Source organism: Delphinus delphis, chromosome 17, assembly GCF_949987515.2.
Source record: "Delphinus delphis chromosome 17, mDelDel1.2, whole genome shotgun sequence".
Lineage (NCBI taxonomy): Eukaryota > Metazoa > Chordata > Mammalia > Artiodactyla > Delphinidae > Delphinus > Delphinus delphis.
The window spans coordinates 37,750,661-37,774,911 of record NC_082699.1 but is presented as its reverse complement, the minus strand read 5'-3'; the positions used below and the strand labels follow the sequence as shown (position 1 = coordinate 37,774,911).

General features: G+C 33.9%; 1 protein-coding gene across 3 annotated transcripts in view; it reads left to right on the top strand.

The window, feature by feature from the left end:
* Window positions 1-9,040: 9,040 nt before the first annotated feature.
* Window positions 9,041-24,251, top strand: part of TRIQK (triple QxxK/R motif containing) — a 98,720-nt gene continuing 83,509 nt past the window's right edge. For 2 of the 3 annotated variants that reach the window (XM_059994888.1, XM_059994886.1), the window contains exons 1-2: window positions 9,041-9,158; window positions 10,144-10,322. The gene's annotated coding sequence lies outside the window, so the exon portion shown is untranslated. The remainder of the gene's footprint in view (window positions 9,159-10,143; window positions 10,323-24,251) is intronic. The other variant, XM_059994887.1, reaches the window with a different exon arrangement.

Genomic DNA, 24,251 nt, shown 5'->3' with positions numbered 1-24,251 from the left:
AGACAAGGATAATAAAACAGTTAATATAATTATCTTCCAAATATGCAATAAGGTAGAGGGAAGGATGAATATATTAAGAAAAGTGATGAATGATATCAAAAAAGTATCAAATTGAATTTCTAGTTCCATAAAAATCTGATATTAAAAATATACACTAGGTGGGATTAACAGGAGAAGATATAAATGAACTTGAAATATAAAGCAATAAACAATAAAACTATCCTAAAACAATAAAAACTATCCAAAATTATATATATAGAGAAAAAAATATTAAAACATACTAACAGATCAAGTAGTCCAATGTATGTGTCTGGCGTACTTGAAGGAGACAGAAGAGTAAGAAAAAATATTTGGAGCAATAGTGACTGACAATTTTACAAATCTGATGAAAATTATAAAACCAAGAATCCAAGAAGCTCAACACACTTCAAACAGAAGCAACATGAAGAAGTCTATACCATGACATACAATCAAATTTCTTAAAGTAACTGCTAAAGGGAAATTTTTAAAAAACAGCCAAAGAAAAAAGAATCATTACTTAAAGAAGAACAGATATAAGATGATTGCAGATAGAAAACTTCTTTTTGCAATCAATGCAAGGCAGAAGAATGTGTAGTAACATTTAAAATACTGAAATGAAAAATGCGAACCTGGAATTCTATACCCAGCAACAATATCTTTCAAAAATGAAGGCAAAATAGAGACTTATTCAGGCATACAAAAGGTAAAATAATTCATCATTAGCACCATGAGTTATGTTCAGGGAAGTCCTTCAAGCAGAAAGAAAATAATACCAGATGGAAACATGCATCTACACAAAGAAATAAAGAACACTGCAAATGATAAATATGTGGGTGAATATAAAAAAAAACTCTGCTTATTTTTAAAACCTTTCTGAAGGAAAATTAAATTGTTAAAGGAAAAATAGTAACATATATTATCAAGGCCATAACAAATGAAGAAATAAAATGTATGATAACCGTATCACAAAGGCTGAATAAATGGAAGTACACAGTTTTAAGGCTCTTTTACTGTATGTGAAATGATATGCTATCACTCATTTCTTACCAGCAGAAACTGAGGTGGCCATAGGAGCAGGCCACCCGGGTAACATATCTTATACACCAGGTATCCTTTTTTGTGGGAGTTCCTTTCATGCTCACTGGTGCTGACTGGGGAAGGGGGACATACAATGGAGGGTGGATGTCTGTAAGAGTCAGGCTTGCTAGTAATAGCCCAGTAGAGGTAGATTCAAAGGAGGATAGAACCCGGAAACCAAAGACTTTTTTGTTTCCCTCTCAGCTTCTGTAGGAAGAAGCAGTGCCTTCTGTCTGTCTTACTTGTATTTTTGGTGTTGCTGAACTACCACACATCTGGAATCCAACAGAATTCTGTGCTCCTGGGGCATCCAGAACTCTGTATGCACATGGGATGCCCAGGAATGGTGCCAAACATACTGTGCTTATCTCCTCTGCTCATGCACATGCTCCTGTATACAATTCAACTTCCTTAACAAAGGACAAGTTCAAAGATAAAATTATTATTAAGAATTTCATGAAGGCAATAGGACAGCATTAACCAAACAGGAGGCCCTTCTGCAGGTTCTGTGTGCCTGCACAGTTCTCATGCCATAAATCTGGCCCTGAGCGATACATCCAGGAACTCAGTAAAGATCGAGTGAAAGTCTTGGTTTATGTTAAGGGCTGAGCACTGGTTGGCCTTCCACTTGGTGGGATTGGCCTTATTGCCTCTTTTTCTGTTCACTTCCCTGATACCTTGCCCAGGTACAGAGGTAGTGTTTTTACCCTCCTGGTTTTGTTATCCCATGTAACATGATGCCAAAAGATGTAGAAAGTTTCTGGTTTCCAATGACCTACTGAAGCCCTGTGTACTGGCAGCTGTTCACCTTGGCCACCAGTCAGGGTTTCAGCTATACCTGGTAGGATGGTGGGGGAGCCACTGGGGTTAAATTCAACATTGAAAAGTATTAATTTAAACCATAACACCAATAGGAAAATTTGCAAATCTTTATGATCATTTCAAAATGCACAGAAAAACTTTTGATAAAACTAACATCCACTTGTGATTTTGTTAAAAAAAAGTCTTTGAAATCTAGATATAAAAGGGAACTTCCTTAACCTAATAAAGAATATTAAAAAAATTACAGCCAACAAACATTCAGTGATAAAATATTTAAAGCTTTCCCTTTGAGAATACAGAATATGTAAGAATGCCTTCCATCATCACTTCTATTCAACATTTTAGTGTGAAAAAGACATAAATATTATTTAAAAAAGAAAAATAAAATAGTCATTATTTACTGGTGGCATAATTATGTAGAAAATAATATAATACAGATAATTTAAAAAGAAGTTTAGCAGAATTGCAAGATACAGAATTAAAATACAAATGTCAATGTAGACTTCTGCCTTAAACCATGGAAGAGTAGTTAGTAACAGACTAGCCTTTCTACTTAAATAACTGGACAAGTTATGTGAGGCAAGATTTCAGGCCTTGGGCATGAGTCAGCATATAGCTGTCATCCCTGAGAGAAGTAAAAAACATGATATAAAGTCCCATGTTCACTGCAGCTCTCTGTCTGAAGTCAATTTCTTGATTACAGCTTACAAAGCTGGAAAACAAGCAAAGCACATCAGTTCCACTTGCCTGTGGAGACAGATTTCAGAATTTGGGGCTGTCAGATTAGCTGGAAACTGCAGGGCAGGCGGGAAAGAAGAAAGATGCACATAAGGCAGGAACCAAAAGTCTCGTTGGGGGTTCCCTATAAGTCCTTACTCAAGGATTAGGCTGTGCCTATACAGTGAAAACCTTTACAAGGCTTACTAAAGACTAGTTGTTGTGAGATTGAGAGAGTAATAAAGATATTAGAGGTTGGCCAGAAATGGGAAATGAAATTCCCATCCAAGTAGAGTGAGGAAACCTCAGAAACACTCAGGGATAAAACTGAGACACCAGAAAGGCCATAGCTTAGGTGCAATGATCACTAAGGCTTACTGGAGACCTATACTAACAAAGCTCAAAATCAAGCCTGGACAAGAACAGGAGGGAATTTGAAGATAGCCAATGTAGAGGGTCTTGGAAAACATTTTGGAATTTTCACTGATCCACTGTAACAGAGTATAGAGCCAAGCCTACATAAATGCAAGTTGATTGGATATATTGAACTGACTGCAAGAAAAAAAACAACAACAACACTTTTCAGAGGAATATAACAGAATTCAGTGTCCTTACAGCATATCACCCACAGCATCCAGTACACAATGAAAGGTTACCATATCTGCAAAGAAACAGGAAAATATGACCAACAACAAAGAAAAATAGCAGTCAATAGAAATAGTTGTTGAGAAGGCAGAAATGTTTAATTTCAAGGTGAAGTGTTTAAAACGCTATTATAAATATGTTTAAGGGCTTAATGGGAAATATGGCCACAATGAGTGAAGAGTCAAGGAATCTCAGTAGTGAAATAGAAATATAACACTTAAATGGAAATTTAGTGATTCTACAGTAAATGACTTTTAAAAATTACTGAGTAAGCTTCAGGGCAGAATAAAGACAGTTGAAGTGGGAATCCAATCTGAAGAACAGAGGATAAGAGCTTGGAAACTAACAGAGCCTCAGGGATTTAGGGTGACACAATTATCACCATATAACTGGAATCCCACAATGAAAGATCACTTATGATGGGCCAGAAAAATTATTTAAAAAATATATCCAAAGCTTTCCAAGTGATATAAAGTATTGGCTTATAAATCCAAGAAGTTCAGCAAAATCAAAGTAGGGTAAATACAAAGAGAAGTATACCTACACACCTAGATACGTGATAGTCACACTGCTGAAAACCAAAGGTAACACGTGGAAAGCAGTGTGAGGTGGAAACAAAAAGATAGATTGCAACAGAGGACTAGTTAGATAAATAATGGCAAACCTCACATCAGAAACATGGAGGCAAGAAGATCCAGAATTCTAAATGACCATCAAAAAAGAGAGGGAAGAAAGACCTTTTCAGATAAATAAAGCTGAGAGAAAGTATCACCAACACAGTTGGTGTTGCTAATTCTGCAATATGAAGGGAATTGGTTCCATTGGAGATGTAGGAAAGAACGAAACACCAGAAATGGTAAATATTAGAGTAAAAATTTTAAGTTGAGGTTTTACAATGCATTTAAAAGAAACATACACGACAACAATAATACAAAAGATAGGGTGGGAGTATGAAAAATAGAATTACACTCTTACAAGGTTTATACATTTGTGAAGTATCATATATGAACAGGAGGTGTGAAGTACTGTGTGTGAAATGTGAAACCGTGAACTCCAGCTCTGGAATACTGGAGTTGGGGAGAAAACTGAGGGTAGTATGAAAGAAGAGCATAGGGGGATCCCTCCTAAATATGTAATATTAATGGATATAATATTGATGAATCTTAGCAATTATTTAAGTATGCATACTATTAATCCTAGAATTGTAGAACACTACATTTAACAGTTGCAGAATACACATTCTTTTCTAGTACACTGAGAGCAATCATTGAGATAAACCATATGCTGGGCTATAAAATGAGTCTCAATAATTTTCAAAAGTTTGAAATCTTATAGAGTATGTTGTCTAACAAATTGTAATGAAATTAAAAGTCAGTAACAATAAGATATTTATAAGACACCCAAATACTTGAAAACTAAACAACAGAATTCTAAACAAATAACAGTGATAAAAGAAAAACTCACAGAAAGGGAAATTTAAAAATAATTTCAAATGACTTCTAGTTAAAACACAACATACTAAAATTTATGGGATATTAATAAAGCGGTTCTTAGAGGTAATTTTCTAGATTTAAATGCTTATATTATTAAAGAATAAAAGTTTAAATCAATTTTTTTAGTTTCCACCTTAAAGACATAGACAAATAAGAAAATTAAATAGAAAAAAAGAAATAACAAAGAGCAGAAATCAATGAAATATTAAACAGACATTAGAGAAAATTAACAAAGACAAAATTTGGCTTTCTGAAAAGAAATACATTTGAATCTCAGAAACACTTCTGTTAGGAGAGCAAAATAGTACAGCACCTTGAAAAAACACTTTGGTATTATATTTTCATTTAGAATGTGCACATGCTCTAGAAATCTGTGATTTTACTCCAGGTTATAAGCCAAAGAGAAATTCTTGGGAATCTTCACCAGGAAAATCATATAAAAATATTTATAAGCACCCTGTTATAGAACAAACCTAAAAACAGCCCTAAAGCACTATCACAGGACAATAGATATAGGAATTGTGGCATATTCATGAGTTAGAATAGTGTAAGGAATTAAAACAAATCGATTACAGCAATTTAATTAAAACTTTTCTTGTGTACCTATTAGGTGTTAGGCACCTGGGATACGTCAATTAATAAAACCGACAGAATAGATCTCTACTCTCAAGCAACTTACATTCTGAGGTGAAGAAAGATAATAAACAATTTACATAATATATAAGTAAATTATGTATAAATTATACTAAAAAGTGATGAATGACTATTAACAAAGGAACCAGTAAAGCATGGTTAGGGGACACTTGAATTTGAGTTGGAGAATACACAAGTAATACAAGTAATACACAAGGGGAGCATATTATCAATATTATGTGTACCACTAAGAAGGAGAAAATGCTATCAGGGAATTATTTATGAGCTGCATCCTGATTTGAGAAATGTTTGTGAAATATGTCATTGACATTTTGGGTTAAATGCTCAATAAGCAGAAAAAAAGAAGTAAATGTGAACATTTTCAGCTCACTACAAGTCATGCTTTTTATGTATGACATTTGATGATTAAAGAAATAGCTGGCAACTCTACATTTGAAATTATATCCTCAAAATATTTGTAATATATGGTCCATATTTCTTCTGTGTACATAAAATAATTCTCTATATATGTTCTCACTATTAATCATCTGAAGAATTTTTTGAGATAATTTTCTTCTAGATTTCAGAGACAATATTGCATTCAATTATTCAAAAAGCAAACAAACACTGAAATATGTGTTTAATAACATGTCCGTTCTCTTCATGGAGTTCATTCTATATATGTTCTATATAACTGTAATTTCAAATATAGAAATCAATAAAAATGTTTTTTTAAAGTTTATTAATTTTCTGAGTTTTGAAAAGGAAGGCTTTCTTTAAGAAAACATACCCATTTTCCAGGTTTTGTCAAGTGATTTAAATATAGTACAATAGATTAAAACCAAGACTTTCAAGTACGGACTTAGAGGATCACAGAGTTTTTAAATGAACTTACATGAAAAATCATTCGTTTAAATTTTTAAACAAAATTCACCCTAAACACCTCCCTGATGTTGTTCTAGGACAATCCCACAGAAATAATAATATGTGTGTTTGACCTAGTAAGTAGCCGATTCCAGCTACTGAGAAAGCAAATTTGGATAATTCAACTTTTAAAATCTAAGGCAAAAGACTGCTTAACAAGATTAAGTAATTTGATATGCTATTTCGTATTTTAATATATTCAATGAATTTCATACATTTTGACAAGATTATAATTTCTGCAAATTGATCCAAAATGATTCTCCCAAATTTCAATCTATATGCACATTTATCTAGACGAAAGATGATGGCACATATAATTATTAGATTCTAGTTTACAATTCAACTTACCACAAATTTAACTAAATGACATATCTGCCACTATATAATAAAGAAATAGGCATATTCATAACATGTATCTGGATGTTTAATTTTATGTAAAGACATTTATTTCTTGTTCAATGTCCCTAGATATATTTTATTTGATATTTGGTTAGTGTATTCCTCATAATTTCTTCTAATATATATTTGTGCCTAGGAGGGAATTTTAAATTATACATGTTCCAAGTATTGGAGAACAAGCATGAGTTGAAAAATAAATAATTGAGGCCTGGATAACATGAGACTCTCCCACACCAAAAGTGTAAAGTATTAAAAGTTAATTTGAAACATGATTTTTTGGAGTTTAATTATTTTAAAAGATGCTTGCAAAACTACTTTGCAATGGCCATATGCATGGAAGGTAAGTTTGCTAGTGCCCACCTTATAGATCAGTAAACTACTTGCAGACAATTTGCAAGGAAAAGCTATCTCATAAGGATATGTTCAAGATAAGAAATTCATTGGCAGAGACTCATTACCCACTGTTCTAACCTTATTTCCTCACTGTGGATACAGTTTGAAAATTTATTCCTGTGTATGTGTAACACACTATTTTCTACGAGATGTTTAAATAGATACCAAGGTGTAGAGTTCCAAAAATTTGAATATATGCTTCAAACATCTGGAGTTATACATATGGGGAGTATACAGCTGTGTTTATTTCAATGATTACACATTTACATACATACAATACATTTATTTAAATGTATAATTTCTTATATATGTGAGAATATTCAAACACATTTGCTGTACTTATTTGAATATGCAATTGAAAAAGGATTCAAATAAATAATTCACCATTTTTATTTAACTCTTACAGTATTTATTTGTATAAGGTACTTATTAATATACAATCAGAGCACTTTTTAGTGTAAAACCAAATATTTTTAAAAGATTGAAGTAACAATCGGGATCATGAGTCATACAAATGAAGAAATTTTTTGTACGGAGGTATTCATAGCTGGCAAACTTTCAGAAGAATTTGGAAATTCAGCAGGACAGAATAAAAGCATTTGCAATTGGAATGTGTTTCTTTTATTCTAACAATTTTATCATAGTATAGTGGCCATTTTAATTGAATCTCAAAGCACTTATCCAGAGTCATTGTTTTTGTTTGTTTGTTTTTATTTTCTTTCTTACTACCTTATCTGACAAGACAAACACTTCTGGGTATTGGTATAATATAGAACAAAAAAGGATTTTATTATTTTAAAGCTGCACACATGCAAATCTGGTCAAGAGTATTAGTCTCATTTAACTCTACCTTTATTTCTGGAAGAGGAACTGGAGACCAACAAAGGATTTAGAAGGACAGAAAATAAAAGTACATTTTTAGACTCATATTAGTCTCATTTAACTCTACCTTTATTTCTGGAAGAGGAACTGGAGACCAACAAAGGATTTAGAAGGACAGAAAATAAAAGTACATTTTTAGACTCAATTCCTGGCCCTGGTATCTTGGGAGATTTCAGAGAATCTTCCAGTTAGTCTGTTTATACTTGTCCAGTTCTTTTGCATGCTATTTCCTTTCTCAAGGTTTTCTTTTGTTTGTTCGTTTGTTTTGAAAGATTTGATGGGCTGTCCTAGAAAAAGTGACATATTTCAGCAAAAGAAAAATTATATTGGAAGTCACATGATTTTTTTTAAAGAAATTTGAGTTCAATTTATCACAGTATAAAAATAATGACTGCAGGCACTTTTTCATGTGTTGAACGACTGAATAAACGTCACTCACAGCCTCAGTTTCTTTGTTCTTAAGCTGTGGATAATAACATCTCACAATGGGTGTTTTGACGATTATATAAGATAAATCATTCAATTGTCAGATGCTTTGCAAATAATAACTAATAACAATATTTCATTCCAATTTTGTAGGTGTGAAGACTGGGTACCTGGACATATCTCCAAATCTTAGTTGTTGGTCAGATTTCAGGAATCACCTTTCCTAAACTGATTAATCTGTTAAAAGCTTGAATCTGCAAACAACATCGTTTTCAGACAGTTCATTCTTCCATCCAGGGATGCTCCCCCAGAGTGTGGATGGGGATGTGTGTATGTGTGTTACGTGAGAAAAATTCAATAATCAAAAGAACGTATTTCTGTGCTTTATATTGAAAAACAAGTCGCAGTCCTTATTTTCAGTTTCCACGGTCACTTTGTGAGACAGGTATCAGAGCCCGGGAATCGCGTCAAAAGGAAATGCCACAGGTTCCGCGCATTTCCTTCCAGGACCCGCGCAGAGGCGGGAGAGAGAATGACCAATCGGAGCGCAAGTTTAGGCTACTCCCGCCCCTTTCCGTCGAGCCCCGCCTCTTTTCCGTACCGCCCTCTACGAGTAGGGGTGTGCAGCAGGCTCGTCCCGCCCCCTCCTCTGAGTGACAGGACCGTGGACAGCAACATTTCCAGCCGGACACATAGTTTGTTGGCCCTTGCGTTGGCTGAGCTAAGGTGTGTGTGTCCCGCGAGGGCGAGGGGATTGGGGAGGCCCTGCCCGGGAAGCTCGGGGTCGGGGACTGAAAGCAGGCGCACCTCCTTAGTGGGCCCCCAATGCGTTTAGGAGACGTTCGATCCGCCCCTGGGAGCGGCACTTGGGCGGGCTGGGCGGAGGGGGGGGCTCTGGAAGAGGAGGAACCCAGAGCCCGGGAAACCCAGTAGGTACGGTAATGACTTAAGGACCCTTCCCGGAGAGCAGGGAGATCGCGGTGGGGGTGGGGATGACGGGCGCGGGATTAGTGCGGTGGGTGGGCGTGGCCGCCGTGGTTGCTAAGGAACGCGCGGTTCCCGCCCTGCCAGCGTGTCTGGCGCTGGCTGCTGGGCCCTAGAACCGTAGCCCCACCCACATCCCAAGGCCTTCCACTAGGGTAGGGGCTGGCTCCCGTGTGCTGTCAGTTAATTCGCGTCTGTTAATTTCACTGTCCTGATCTCTGCGTCTATAGTTCCCGCTCAGGCCTCCCTCTCTCTTGTTACTCTTCTCAACATTTTTTCTCACCTCCCCTTCTAAAACGAACAAGTATCTGCAGACCAAAACATGTGCAGAGAAGGGCTTCAGGCAGCCTGAGGTGGCTTTATTGCCAGGATGGTGGGGCGGGATGGGTCTTTTCCTGGTGTTTGGTGAATCCCTGAACCCACGTGGTGTCCATGTGGATGACTAGGAAAAGGGAGATAGAAGATCTGATTTCTTCCACCTGGAATTCTTTTTAATCGGTGCTGCTGTTTGAGCTCAATGACCTTCTCAGGAAGTTGAGGCAGTTCATTATTGGACATGCCCTAATATATGATCTCCCTTTCGGACCCTATTATGGAGAAGGGTGGTACTAACCCTATAAAGCCCTCTTTTGCGTCACTGTCCCATATTTAATGATTACAGCAGAACAAACATTCCAGAGAGAAAATACAAAGGAGCTAAGAGTCTGCTTTTACTTCCTTCTGCTAGGTTTACTGTATAAATCCCCAAGAAGGAAGCTTGTACTACTTGTTACCACTGGGAAGAAGACTGGCCTAAAAGTCAGGAATGTAGCAGAGTTTGGAAATATTTGCCCTTGGGCAGTAACCCTCATAACTGTTTTCTCATCTGGAAAGTGGAGATACTTATGTGCCCTTTATTTCTAAAAAGTAAGGAGGAATAATTGGTTGTGAAAGTGTTATTAAAGTAATGATCTACACGAATGTAAACTGTTATTGATTACACTTTTAATCTATCTTTTTGTCTCTATGATCTCTGTTATTGATTCTGTATTAGTTCTTGTTAGTACCTGAAATGTCTTGCATGATATATATTTTTTTCCATTGACATCACTAGATTTTTCTCAAGTATATTCATAGCCTGAAAGAATTGGTAAAGAGTACTTTCTAATTCAACGATGAGTGACCTTTTTGGTGTCATATATCATTGTAAGAAGCCAAGGGAAGCTATTGATTCTCCCCTTAGAAAAAAACACAATTACAAGCATAAGTGGACCTTGGATAAAGAACACCTGTTTTTGATCAACTTCTTGAGGGTTAAGGAAATTACTCTCCCACCTTACCTCACTCCAAAGACTGAGTAATTTATATCCAAAACTGCTTGGCTGGGAGCAGAATTGGGTCTCTTTCCTTTCTTACACAGTGCATCTCACTGTAGCTTACCTTAGTTCATGATCTTCAGTGAATCCTTTTTCTTTTCTTTTCTTTTCTGTTTTTAGTGTTTAACAAACATGAGCTACCAATGATCAATAAACTGTTGCTGTCTTTCAAAAACATGTAAATTGTATTTTATTCCAGATGCCCTTTGATCATCCTCTTAAAGAATATTCTTATATTTAAGCAAGTAAAAGATAAATTATTGTCAAATATTTTGGGAAAATGTAAAATTTTATTTTTGTAATTCTCTCTTCTATGAAAGTCCATTTTGGACAAAGAAAAGCTGATTACTTTTAGTGTATGCTACTAGAATTATTTAATTTAAATGAATGATCTTTTATAACATTATAATTTCCCATGTCTAAAAAATATTGTGTTTGATTCCACTTTGGCTCTTTTCCTCTTTTCTGTATTAAAATGGAAGGCTAGAAATAGAGATATTTTGTTTGTTAATGTACCTTTATCTAGCTTTATCGGTAAAAGTGGGCATCAGTAGTAGATACTATCATTAGACAGAGAAAACAATGAAAAGGAAAAATATATAGCTTTTGTAATAAACATAAGAGTATTTAGGAGCACTGATTGTTTAGCGCTTATAATTTTATTCGAACTGTTTAATATTTATTCCTTTGTTTACTCAACTCACTTCATTTCTAGTGGAGAAACTAGAATAAAGACAAACTGATTATAGCAAGAATTCTAATGGAATTAAAGTTTTAGGGCCTCAATAAATAATAGCTCTTCTCTTGAATTTGTAAACAGACAGGTGGAGTTGGCAAGATCTGCTTCCTTACTACAGAGCTGATTGGACATAGTGCTTTCAGTGGGAGACCAAAAATGAGTACTAGAACTTCCTTCCCCTTTTTAGCTCCACTCCCTTTCTCAGAACCTAGACTTTAGTCCAGTGAGAGAAAATTTCAGTTTAAAGAACAGATGCACTTACTCAGAATTGCTGGTCTGTATGATCCAGGGCAGAGAGGGAAGAGAAAGAAGATAAACCCCTAGTGTTTACAGGTTTATAACAGGTTATCTCTACCCATTGGAATAATATGGGCCAAAGGATTTCAGCTACGGATCATGTAACTCCCCTGTTGGGAAGCTGTGAATACAGAGTGGGATCTGAGGCCAGGACTGTTAATCTAGTGCTCTGGTTTTTCATCCTGGAGTGTACCTCTGGGCCATTTGAAATATGTGGAGGTGTTATTAAATTATTATGATATCTTTAAAAGCTACTGGCTTTTAGGACCCTGACATTTAAGGATGCTGAATATTGTATAATGTAGAGGTCCACCAGCTCAATGAAAGGTTTCCTTCCCCTACTCCAATGCCAAAATCATCTCGACTATTCCAGTGGAAGTTCCTCCATATAGAAACATGAAACTAGGCCAAATTTCACCCTAGTCTTTGTTCATATGTGCCATGTTTTTTCTTTCTTTTTTTTAATTGAAGTGTAGTTATTTACAATATTGTATTAGTTTTAGGTTTACAACAAAGTGCTTCAAAATTTTTATAGATTATACTCCACTTAATGTTATTATAAAATATTAGCTATATTTCCTGTGCTGTACAATATATCCTTGTGGCATATTTATTTTATACATAGTAGTTTATACCACTTAGTCCTCTATCCCTATCATGCCCCTACCTCTTCCAATCTCCCCACTAGTAACCACTAGTTTGTTCTCTGTGAATCTGTTTCTGTTTCATTATATTCATTTGTTTGTTTTATTTTTTTGACTCCACATGTAAGTGGTAATTTACAGTATTTGTCTTTCTCTGTCTGACTTATTTCACTAAGCATAATACCCTCTAGGCCCATTCATGTTGTCACAAATGGAAAGATTTCATTCTTTTTATGGCTGAGTAATATTCCATTGTATATATACACACCACATCTTCTTTATCCATTCATCTATTGAGTATCTACCATGTTTTTGATATGAATAGATTTGACTCTAAATGTGAAGGTCTTAATAAAAACACTGCTTAGAATGTAGTTATTTTTTGGTATTCTCTCAGAATGACTAAAATTACATTAATGGAAAATAGCAGTACATAGTTCATCATATTTAATATCCTTAAGACTGAATATATCCTTACTGAACATATAAGAATCATATAAGCTAAATTTCTTTCACCCCTATTATATACATTTAATTCTTTCTTATATGGTACAAGTGTTAAGTATCTTTGTAACAATATAGTGAGTAGGTATATATTTTCATCAAAAAGAAAAGATGACTTCTTAGCTTACTTTTTAGTTTTGAAATGTTAACAATAGAAAGATAAATACTCTGTACTCAGTGGTTTAACAAACTCTGTTGTGTTGAATCAGAAGGTGGAGACAGTTCTGTAAATGAGAGGATCTTTTCAATTTCATGGTTTTCAAGCCATTAAACATGGAGAATGAAGCAGGAATAAAGTAGCTTAGTTCTTCTATAGTAGTATTATGTAGGACAAAGTGCAAAAACAGCAGACCAATTAGATTGAACAACTTAAAATTTTGGGGAAGATGAAGGGAAGATAGTTTAATACAAAAAGCATTTTTTACATACTTTGAATTTTAAAATATTCAAATATTGCAAGATATAGAATAAGAAATTATATGGATACCTGTGACAAAATCCTAATTGTAGATTACAGTTTATAACCTACACCAGCTAGAAAGTGCACTGGACTGAAAGTTTTAGACTTGGCTCCAGCAATAGATATATCATTTGTTGGGTTTTATAATGTCTCCAGGCATCAAGTTCCTTATTTGTGAATAGAAAGAGTTGAAGATTTATTGTTTTCTACCAGTTTTTTCTGAAGAATATGCTTGAGTATTATGAAAATTCTCATTATTCACAGTGATTCACTAATAGCAGTTTATAGCACTGAATCTTTCTGGGCAGGAGTGTATTAGATATTTTTTAGGTATAATTTTAAAAAGAATATCCCAGTTCCTGATTTCATTTTGTCTGTTCATAGAGGTCTATTCTCTGTCTCTTCTCCTTCCCTCAATATCCCCCTCACCCTCCACACATGCACACACTTGGAAAACACTGGGCTATGTAGAAATGATCTATACAGGCTCTTTCAATGCCAGGACTTTCTGGATAAATTCAGCATTTGAAATGAATAAAGTGGAACAAAAAATTCCCACAAAACCAGGGAAAAGGAAATTGGCAGAATATCATAGGCATACCTGTGAAAATCTGAGAAGAATTTTAAGCTAAGGAAGAATATTTGAAGGAATTTTTTGATATCTAACACATGCAAGAATGTATAGCCTCTATGGATAGGAGAACTTCATATAAAAATAGCAACAATTAAGTGACAATAGGAAGAGAATAAGATAAAAAGAGGACAAAAAAACTGAAAAATGTGAGAACTGTATTAGTTTTATATTCATGCTGTATAATTTCTATATTTCAAAGTCTGATATAGGTTTTACTGGGCTGAAATCAAGGTATTGGCAGGGATGCATTCCTTTCTGGGGGCTCTGGGAGAGACTGTTTCCTTGCCTTTTCCAGCTTCTGGAGGCTACCCACATTCTTTGGTTTATGGCTCCCGTCCTCCATCTTCAAAGCCAGCAACATTGCATCTCTCTGACTATTCTTTTGTAGTCAAATACATTATGACCACAACTAGGAAAACTTAACAACATTTAAAGACTCAGCTGGATAATCCAGGAGGTTCTTCATTTAATCACATCTGCAAAGTTCCTTTTGCAATGTAAGGTAACATATTCACAAGTTCTAAGAATTAGGACTTGGACATCTTTGAGGAGGGACATTTCTGCCTATCACAATAACATATTAAAAGTTCATATTTGAGGCAGTAAAGAGCAGAACTGATGTTACGGTAGAAAATCTAATGTGTGGAGAATAGACTTGAAAAAATGTCCTAGCTGAAATACTGAATGCATGAAAAGAGAGAAAGATGAAGTCCATTATATGAACATTTGGAATTTCTGAAGGAGAGACTAGAAAATAGCTAATTGTTCCTAAACAAGAGAACAGAACATTTGAAAAAAAAGTAACAAACAAAGAGATAACAGGAAATAAAAGTTTTATTAACTAAAAAATGACCAATGTATGCAGAAAGGATATTTCTTATATGGATGTAACAACTCAGAGACACAATATCAAAATTTTTTTCAAATTATAATGATAAAGGAAAAAAAATTTTCATGTGTATAGAAAGAGAGAGAAAAAAATTGCATATTATTATCAGGAAACAAAAATTAAGCTGGTCTCAGACTTCTTTTCTGTAGTATTAAATACGAGATGACAACAGAGCAACATTTTTAGAGTTTAAAACAAAATTCCATGCAATCTGTCTTGTTCACACACAGCGACAGAAAACCACTCTTAAGTATATAAAGAACTCTAAACTACATACTTTTTGCTTTGGGGGGAAAAAGGACAATAATTTATAAGAAGCTGATACAATATAAATACAAAAGTGATGGTATATTAAAAAACAAACAAAACTGATGATATATCTCAGAGCCCTAGAATATAGAGGTGGCTTTAATAATTACGTTAAGTCTGGTTAAAAATTCAAATGTAACAAAAAAAACTGCATGAGAAGATATATAATTTAAAAATTAATTCAGCAACAGCAACGTAAATTTAAATAAAACATTGTGATTTTTTGATTTATTTATGCCAGAGATGAAACCTGGTAAGTCAAGAGTATGAATAGATTAAAAAATAAACCATAGCTCAGCAAACTATGACCTGGAGCCCACCCACATCTGGCTTGTTTTTGTAGGACCCATGAACCAAGAATAGTTTTTATGTTTTTAAATGGTTGAAAAGAATCAAAACAATGATATTTTGCAATGTGAAAATTATATGAAATTCCAACTTTATAATTAAAGTTTTATTGGAACACAGCTACACTCATTTGTTTACATATTGTCTATAGCTGCTTTTGTGTTAAAACAGCAGTGTTGAGTAATTGCAACAGAGATGTAAATGTGGTGCTCTCGTAGCTTTGCATTGCTTCTCAGAGCACTACAAATCACAGTGACAAAATTGAGTTATAACTTAATTTTGTCTCTTGACCTGCAGAGCCTAAAATATTTATGATCTGGCCCTTTACAGAAAAACTTTGCAACTTCTAACCTAAACTATATATATGGACTTTAGTGTATAAGACTGAAACTTTCTTTTCAATTCACGGTACCCAGATTTACTCAGTTATTGCCCTTCAATGTTCTACTTACCCTAGTAACTCTTTGGTCTTATATGGACTTGGGTTAAAACCAAGAATCTATTATTCTTTATATTTAATAATCCAAATTTTCTCTTTTTCACCTCTGTGCTTTAGAAACAAAATTCATGTAAAGATTTTAGAATATCACTTCCAAAGACAAAAATCAGTTAATACTGCAATACTGTAAGAAGAAAAAATGAGTACTTTACTATTGTATGCCAAAATTCTATGTGCTTATAGAGATAGATAAGCATGTACTACATTTAATAAGTAGGTTATATGTCAATCATTTAATAATCAAATATTTGTTTGGCAAGTATAGGTGAATTATTTCAGAAGAAGTGACATTGAAACAAGGTTTTGAAGGATATTTGTAAATTTAAGGTAGTTAAGGCTGGGGCTAAGGTAACATGGAGAATAAGATTTGTAAAGCCACTAAACTGTCAGTAGGGTCATGTGATTGGGAAATGTAAGAAATTCAGTAGCTGGAACAGAATTTGGAAAAAAAAAAAGTGGCTGGAGTTGAGGCAATAAGACCTGCTAGCCCAGGCCAAGAAGGCTATTATATGTCATGCAAAGCAGTTCTCATCTTGTGGGCAATGAGGATCCATTTCAGATTTTTGAACTGTAGAGCAACATGATCAGATTAGTATTTAGAATAATTGTTCTTAAATTTTTCAAGTACAGCACTCCCTAAAATTCTTTAATGTTATGACTTATAACTTCATGAAGCAAAAGTTGCCTTGGGATATACCCATTTATGTTATATTTATAACAGTTTTTCCTCTGAGGGGGATATATAAACAATCCCCCAATTTCTTTTCTCCATTTTACAGATGTAAAGTCTATATCTCAGATAAATGATCTGAACACACTCTTCCTTGTGGAGGAAAGTGAGTGTGCTCTGTGATTAGACAGATTTGATTTTAAATCTCTACCCTTACCTTGTTAACTGCATGCTTGGAAAAGTCACCTAATCATTAGAAAACCTAGTTTTCCCAGTTGGGGTTAATTGTACTTATCCCATAGGAATATTATGAGAATTTCTGATAATGCATGCGCCATGCTTAACACAGTAAATGGAAACTGCTGCTATTATTATTATTAGTAATATTAATCATCATCATTATAAGGCTTCAACACCCATTATTCACATTTTCAAAACACAAAAGTTTTGAAAAATTATTTTTCTCTAAGTTTTCACAAACTAATTGGAGGCAAACCATCTTTGAAATGACAAACTACTACTTATACAGTATTTATTTTTCTAGTCAGTGTCAGTATCGATAAGATTTTGCTGTGAAGTATTGATGTGCTGCCCCTATACTCCTCTAAGAGTGTCATGTAATTATGGTAGATATGGGACACATTACCTTTCTATAGTCTCCAAAACACATCTCGCCCATTTTATTTTATTTTTATTTTATTATTTATTTATTTATTAGAATTTTAAAAAAAAAATTTTTAAATTAAAAAAATATTTAAAGTCTTTTAAAAAGACTTTAAAAAATCTGGACCATCCTTAAAGTCTTTATTGAATTTGTTACAATATTGCTTCTGTTTTACGTTTTGGTTTTTTGGCTGCGAGGCATGTGGGATCTTAGCTCCCTGACCAGGGATCGAACCCGCACCCCCTGCATTGGAAGGCAAAGTCTTAACCAGTGGATCACCAGGGAAGTCCCTCAAACATTTTAGATAAGGACTACAGATCTATATTATTGTGATTCTTTTATTTTAATAACAGCTTCATCGAGATATGATTCACAATCATAAAATTTATCATTTTAAAGTGTACAATTCAGTGAGTTTTAGCATATTCACAGAGTTGTGCAATCACTACTATCTAATTTTAGAATATTTTCATCACCTCAGAAAGTACCCACTATCAGTCACTCCCCATCTGTTCTGCTCTCACCCTCACCGTTAATCAAACTTTTTCTGTCTCTATGGATTTTCTCATTCTGAACATTTAATATAAAGAGAACAATAGGAATGATGCATTAATTGGACTTTTGTGAATGGCTTCTTTCACTTAGCATAATGTTTTCAAAGTTCATCCATGTTGTACCATGTATCAATATTTCATTACTTTTTATGTTGAAATAATATTCAATCATATGGTTATACCACATTTTGTTTATCTATTTATCATGGATTGTTTTCACTTTCTGGCTATAAGGATAATGCTGGTATTTACATTTGTGTACACATTTTAATGGGAACATACATTTTCATTTCTCTCACATATATACCTGGGAGTGGAATTACTGGGTCACATGGCCATTCTGTTTAGTTTTTTGAGGAACAACCAAACTGTTTTCCAAAATGGCTGCACCATTTTGCTTTCCCACAAACAATGTATGAAGGTTCTAGTTTCTCCACATCCACAGCAACACTTCTTATTATCTGTCTTTTGGTATAGCCATCCTTGTGGGTATGATTTGAATTGTGATTTTGATTTGAATTTCCCTAATAACTGATGATACTGGGTATCTTTTCATGTGCTTATTGGCAATTTGTATTTATTCTTTGAGGAAATATCTATTCAGATCCCTTGCACATTTTAAAATTGTTATTTGTGTTTTTACTGTTGTAAGCGTTCTTCATATATTGTCTGTATATGACCCTTATCAGTTATACAATTTGCAAATATTTTCTCCCATTCTGTGGGTTATCTTTTCATTTTCTTGATCATGTCTTTTGGAATACAAAAGTTGTTTTATTCTGATGAAGTCCGATTTACCTATCTTTTATTTTGTTGCTTGTGCTTTTCATGTTGTTTCTAAGAAACTATTGCCTAACACAAGGTCATGAAGTTTTACTTCTGTGTTTTCTTCCAAGCATTTTATAATTTCAGCCTTTACATTTAGGTCTATGACTTGGTTTGACTTAATTTTTGTATATGGTATGAAGTAGGAGTTCAACTTTATTCTTTTGCAGCATCATTTTTTTTAAAAGACTATGCTTTCATATTGTGACTCTTGACCTGAATTATCATCATTATTTTCAAATAGTCTAAAAATTGCAAGCTATTTTTTTAATTGAAATACAGTACGTATGTATGTACAGTATGTATTGAATACATACAGTACAGTATGTATTGAAATACATTATGAAATGATCACCACAATAAGTCTAGTAACCATCTGTCCCCATACAAAAATATTATTGACTGTATTCCTTATGCTGTAACTTATTTATTGTATAACTGGAGTTTGTATCTCTTAATTCCCTTCACCTATTTCACCCACCTCCCCACCTCTCTCCCTTCTAGTAACCACCCATTTGTTCTTTGCATCTATGAGTCTCTTTTCATTTTGTTTTGTTTGTTTGTTTGTTTTCTTAGATTCTACATGTAAGTGAGATCATGCAGTATTGGTCTTTTTCTTCACCTGATTTATTTAACTCAGCATAATACCCTCTTGATTCTTTTGCATATAGCTATCCAGTTTCCCCAACACCATTTATTGAAGAGGCTGTCTTTTCCCCATTACGTATTCTTACCTCTTTTACCTCTTTTGTCATAGATTTATTGATCGTATAAGTGTGCATTTCTTTCTGGACTCTGTTCTATTCCATTGATCTGTGTGTCTTTTTTTTGTGTCAGTATCATACTGTTTTGATTACTGTAGTTTGTAGTGTAGTTTGAAATCAGGGAGGGTGATACCTCCAGGTTTGTTCTTCTTTCTCAAGATTGCTTTGACTATTCTGGGTCTTTTTGTTTTTCCATACAAATTTTAGAATTGCTTGTTCTAATTTGGTAAAGAATCCTTTGGGGTTTGATAGGAATTGCATTGACTCTGTTGATTGCCTTGAGTAGTATGGTCATTTCAACAATATTAATTATTTCAATCCATGAGCACAGTATATTTTTCAATTGTTTGTTTGGCTTCAATTTCTTTCATCAATGCCTTATAGTTTTCTGAGTACAGGACTTTTACCACCTTGGTTAGATTTATTTCTAGGTATTTTATCCTTTTAAAGGCAATTATAAATGGGATTGTTTTCTTAATTTCTCTTTTTTGATAGTTCATTGGTAGTGTATAGCTATGCAACAATTTTTGTATATTAACTTTATTGAATTCATTGGTGAGTTCTAGTAGTTTTGTGGTGGTGTCTTTAGGATTTTCTATGTATTTATATATGTATATAAATTATATAGTATATACATATTTTATATATATGTATATATATTTTTATATATATGTTCATGTCATCTGTAAACAGGGACAGTTTTACTTCCTCCTTTCCAATTTGGATTTCTTTTATTTCTTTTTCTTTTCTCATTGCTGTGGCTATGACTTCTGATACTAGGTTGAATAAAAGTGGCAAGAGTGGGCATCTTTATCTTGCTCCTGGTCTCAGAGTAAATGATTTCAGCTTTTCACCATTGAGTATAATGTTGGCTATAGGTTTGTTATACATGGCCTTTATTATGTTGAGGTGCATTCCCTCTATACCCATTTTTGTCGAGAGTTTTTATCACAAACAGATGTTGAATTTTGTCAAAAGCTTTTTCTACATCTATTGAGATGATCATTTTTTTTTAAATTTGATAATGTAATGTATCACATTGATTGATTTGTGAGTATTGAATCATCTTGTGTCACTGCGATAAATCCCACTCGATCATGGTGTATGATTCTTTTAATGTATTTTTTGATTTGTTAATATTTTTTTGAGGATTTTTGCATATATGTTTATCAGTGGTGTCGGCCTGTAATTTTCTTTTTTGTGGTCTCTTTTTCTGGTTTTGGTATTCAGGGTGATGTTAGCCATGTAAGATGGGTTTGGAAGTGTTCCTTCCTCTTCAATTTTCCAAATAGTTTGAGAAGGATCAATGTTAACTCTTTAAATATTTGGTAGAATTCATCTATGAAGCCATCTGGGCCTGGACTTTGTTAAGAATACTTTTTTTTTTATTACTGATTGAATTTGTTAATTAATGATTGAGTAAATTAATATTAATTTATTTATTAATGACTGAATTTCATTACTTGTAATTGGGGTCTTCATATTCGGTTGGCCAAAAAGTTCATTCGGGTTTTTCCATTACATCTTGCAGAAAAAGATGTATGTTTTCCCATACGTCTTACAGAAAAACCCAAATGAACTTTTTGGCCAACCCAATATTTTCTAAATTCTTCCTGATCAAATCTTGGGAGATTGTACATTTCTAGAAATTTATTCATTTCTTCTAGGTTGGCACATAATTGGTTGTAGTAATCTCTTATGAGCCTTTGTATTTCTGTGGTGTCAGTTGTAACATCTCCTTTTTCATTTTTCATTTTATTTATTTGGGCCCTCTGTTTTCCTTGATGAGTCTGTCTAATGGTTCATCCATTTCGTTGATCTTTTCAAAAAACCAACCCTTAGTTTTATTGAACTTTTCTCTCTCTCCCTCTTTTTTTTTTGTTAAGTCTCTGTTTTATTTATGTCTGCTCTGATCTTTGTTATTTCTTTCCTTCTACTAACTTTGGATTTTCTTAGTTCTTTATTTTCTATCACTTTAGGTGCAAGACCAGATTGTTTCCTTCAGATTTTTTGTTTCCTGAGGTAGGCTTGTATCACTGTCAACTTCCATCTTAGAACTACTTTTTCTGCATCCCACAGATTTTGGATTGCTGTGTTTCCATTTTTGTTTGTTTTCAAGTATTTTTTTACTTCATTTGATTTCCTCTATTACTGATTGGTTTTTTAAGTAGCATATTGTTTAGCTTCCACCATGCTTGTGTTTTCTGTAGTATTTTTTTTCTTGTAATTGATTTCTAGTCTCATAACGTTTTGATGGAAAAAGATGCTTGATATTATTTTAGTCTTCTTAAATTTATGAAGACTTATTTTGTGGCCTAGGATGTGATCTATTATGGAGAATGACCCATGTGCACTTGAAAAAAAATGTGTATTCTACTGTTTGGGGATGGAATATTTTATATGTATCTATTAATTTCATCTGCTCTAATGTGTCATTTAAGGCCAGTGTTTTTTTTTACTGATTTGCTGTCTGAATGATCTGTCCTTTAATATAAGTGAGGTGTTAAAGTCTTCTACTACTGTATTACTGTAAGTTTCACCCTTCATAGTGGTTAATACTTGCTTTATTTATTTAGGTGCTCCCATATTGGGTGCATTTATATTTACAATTGTTATATCTTCCTGTTGGGTTGATCCCATTATCATTATGTCATATCATACTTTGTTTCTTATTACAGTTTTTGTTTTAAAATCAATTTGTCTATCAGTGCTACCTCAGTCTTTTTTGTTTCAATTTTCATAGAGTACTTTTGTTTTCATTTCCTTACTTTCAGTCTCTGTGTGTCTTTAGAACTGTAATGACTCTTGTAGAAAGCATATGTATGAATCTTAATTTTTTAATCCATTCAGCTGCTCTATGTCTTTTGATTGGAGCATTAAGTCCATTTAAATTTAAAGTAATTCTTGATATGCATGTACTTATTGTCATTTTGTTAATTGTTTTGGGGTTGTTTCTGTAGTTTTTTTTTTTTTTTCTCCTTTCTTCTTTTGCTTCCCTGTTGATTTGATGGCTATCTTAGTGTTATGTTTAGATTCCTTTCTCTTTTTTTGTGTCGGTATCTATTTTAGGTTTTTGATTTGTGGTTACCCTGTGGTTCATATATAACAACCTATATATATATATATATATATACACATATGTATTGTGTATGTATGTGTGTGATTATTTTAAGTTGATGATCTCTTAAGTTTGAAGGCATTCTAACCGTCTTGTATTTTTATTCCCCCACCACCATGTTTAATGTTTTTGATATTATATTTTTGTTTTTGTGTCCCTTAACTATTTATTTTAGATATAGATGATTTTACTACTTTTGTCTTTTAATCTTCCTACTTTATAAGTGGTTGACTTACTGTATGTTTGCCTTTATCAGTGAGTTTTTTTTTCCTTTCATAAGTTTCATATTTCTAGTTGTGGCCTTTTCTTTTCTGATTAAAGGAGTCCCGTTAATATATCTTTTAGAACTGGTTTGGTGGTGCTGAAGTCTTTTAGCTTTTGCTTGTCTGTAAAACTTTTGATCTCTCTATGAAATCCGAATGAAAGCCATGCCAGGTAGAGTATTTTTAGTTGTAGGTTTTTCCCTTTCATCATTTAAAATATATTGTGCCACTACCTTCTTGCCTTCAGAGTTTCTGCTAAAAGTCAGCTGATAGCCTTATGGGAGTTCCCTTATACATAACTTGCTGCTTTTAATAACCTTATGCGAGTTCCCTTATATATAACTTGTTGCTTTTAACTTGCTGCTTTTAATATCCTTTGTTATCATTAATTTTTGCTATTTTATTTATAAAGTGTCTTGGCATGAACCTTCTTGTGTTCATCTTGTTTTGGAATCTCTGTGCTTCCTGGACTTGGATGTCTGCTTCCTTCCCCAAGTTAGGGACTTTTCAGCTATTATTTCTTTAAATAAATTATTTGCTCTTTCTTCTCTTTATTCTGTGACTCCTATAATGTGAATGTCAGTTTGCTTGATGTTGTCCAAGAGATCTGTTAGACTATCTTAATTTTTTAATTTTTTTTTTTTTTCTGTTCAGCTTGGGTAATTTCCAGTAGTCTATCTTCCAGATTGCTTATCTGTTCCTCTGTATCTAATCTACTATTGATTTCTTCTAGTAAATTTTTTTTATTGCAGTTATTGTAATCTTTGCTCTGTTTCTTCTTTATATTTTCTAGCTCTTTGTTGAACTTCTCATTGTGTTCATCCATTCTCCTCCTGCATTTGGTGAGCATCTTTATAATCATTACCTTGAACTCTTTATTGGGTAGATTACTTATCTCCCCTTTGTTTAGGTCTTTTTCTGAGATTCAACTTGTTCCTTCATTTGGGACATATTTCTCTGTTGCCTCATTTTTCCCAGTTCTCTGTGTTTATTTCTACATGTTAGATCAGTCAATTATGTTTCTTCATCTCGGAGAAGTGGCCTTATGTAAGAGATATCCTATGTAGCCCAGCAGCATGTTTCCCTCTGGTCACCAGAACTATATGTCTTAGGGGTGTCCCATACATGGGCTGCATGTGCCCTCTGTTGTGGCAGGGCTGACTACCATGGTCATGCTGGTAGGTGAGGCTGGCCCCAACCTGGTTGGCTGCGAAGCCACATGTTGTGTGGTAGCTGCAGGCCTGCTAGGGGATGGAATGAGCTCCCCATGCAGTTGGTTGTACAGCCTGGGGGCAATAG